Below are 2,366 nucleotides of genomic sequence, written 5' to 3'. Positions count from 1 at the left end.
TGATGGTCAACAAGACCACCAGCTTCAAGAAGAAGGGCAAAGGTAAGAAGGGGAACTTCAAGAAAAACAGCAAGCAAGTTGATGTTCAAGTGAAGAAGCCCAAGTCTGGACCTAAGCCTGAGACTGACTGCAAAGGGACTGGTCACTGGAAGCGGAACTGCCCCAAGTATTTGGCGGATAAGAAGGATGGCAAAGTGAAAGGTATATTTGATATACATGCTATTGATGTGTACCTTACTAATGCTCGCAGTAGCGTCTGGGTATTTGATACTGGTTCTGTTGCTAATATTTGCAACTCGAAACAGGGGCTACAAATTAAGCAAAAATTGGCTAAGGACGAGGTGACGATGCGCGTGGGAAATGGTTCCAAAGTCGGTTTGATCGCCGTCGGCATGCTACCTCTACATCTACCTTCGGGATTAGTTTTAGACCTGAATAATTGTTATTTGGTGCCAGCGTTAAGCATGAACATTATATCTGGATCTTCTTTGATGCGAGACGGTTATTCATTTAAATCAGAGAAATAATGGTTGTTCTATTTATATGAGTAATATCTTTTATGGTCATGCACCCTTGATGAGTGGTCTATTTTTACTAAATCTTGATAGTAGTGATACACATATTCATAGTATTGAAGCCAAAAGATATAAGTTTAATAATGATAGTGCAACTTATTTGTGGCACTGCCATTTAGGTCATATTGGTGTAAAGCGCATGAAAAAACTCCATGCTGATGGGCTTTTGGAATCACTTGATTATGAATCACTTGATGCTTGCGAACCATGCGTCATGGCCAAGATGACTAAGACTCTGTTCTCTGGAACAATGGAATGAGCAACAGATTTATTGGAAATTATACATACAGATGTATGCAGTCCGATGAGTGTTGATGCTCGTGGCGGGTATCGTTATTTTCTGACCTTCACAGATGATTTGGGCAGATATGGGTACATCTACTTGATGAAACAGAAGTCTGAAACATTTGAAAAGTTCAAAGAATTTCAGAGTGAAGTGGAAAATCATCGTAACAAGAAAATTAAGTTTCTACGATCTGATCGCGGAGGAGAATATTTGAGTTAAGAGTTTGGTCTTCATTTAAAACAATGCGGAATAGTTTCGCAACTCACGCCACCTAGAACACCACAATGTAATGGTGTGTCTGAACGTCGTAACCGTACTTTATTAGATATGGTGCGATCTATGATGTCTCTTACTGATTTGCCATTATTGTTTTGGGGTTATGCTTTAGAGACGGCTGCATTCACGTTAAATAGGGCATCATTGAAATCTGTTGAGACGACACCTTATGAGCTATGGTTTGGCAAGAAACCTAAGTTGTCATTTCTTAAAGTTTGGGGCTGCGATGCTTATGTAGAAAGCTTCAACCTGATAAGCTCAAACCAAAATCGGAGAAACGTGTCTTCATAGGATACCCAAAAGAGACTCTTGGGTACGCCTTCTATCACAGAAACAAAGGCAAGATATTTGTTACTAAAAATGGATTCTTTCTAGAGAAGGAGTTTCTCTCGAAAGAAGTGAGTGGGAGGAAAGTAGAACTTGATGAGGTAACTGTACCTGCTCCCTTATTGGAAAGTAGTTTATCACAGAAATCAGTTCTAGTGATTCCTACACTAGTAAGTGAGGAAGCTAATGATGATGATCATGAAACTTCTGATCAAGTTACTACCAAACCTCGTAGGTCAACCGGTGTAAGATCCGCACCAAAGTGGTACGGTAATCCTATTCTAGAAGTCATGTTGCTTGACCATGACGAACCTACGAACTATGAGGAAGCGATGATGAGCCCAGATTCCACAAAATGGCTTGAGGCCATGAAATCTAAGATGGGATCCATGTATGAGAACAAAGTGTGGACTTTGGTTGACTTGCCCGATGATCAGCAAGCCATAGAGAATAAATGGATCTTCAAGAAGAAGGCTGATGCTGACGGTAATATTACTGTCTACAAAGCTCAACTTGTTGCGAAAGGTTTTCGACAAGTTCAAGAAGTTGACTACGATGTGACCTTCTCACCCGTAGCGATGCTTAAGTCCGTCCGAATCATGTTAGCAATTGCCACATTTTATGATTATGAAATTTGGCAAATGGTTGTCAAAATTGCATTCCTTAATGGATATCTTAAAGAGTTGTATATGATGCAACCGGAAGGTTTTGTCAATCCAAAAGGTGCTAACAAAGTGTGCAAGCTCCAGCGATCCATTTATGGACTGGTTCAAGCCTCTCGAAGTTGGAATATATGCTTTGATAATGTGATCAAAGCATATGGTTTTATACATACTTTTGGAGAAGCCTGTATTTACAAGAAAGTGAGTGGGAGCTCTGTAGCATTTCTGGTATTATATGTG

The sequence above is a fragment of the Triticum aestivum genome, chromosome 3A (genome assembly GCF_018294505.1).
Source record: "Triticum aestivum cultivar Chinese Spring chromosome 3A, IWGSC CS RefSeq v2.1, whole genome shotgun sequence".
Taxonomy (NCBI): domain Eukaryota; kingdom Viridiplantae; phylum Streptophyta; class Magnoliopsida; order Poales; family Poaceae; genus Triticum; species Triticum aestivum.
The sequence above is the reverse complement of the archived record's forward strand: the minus strand, read 5'-3'. Positions refer to the sequence as shown.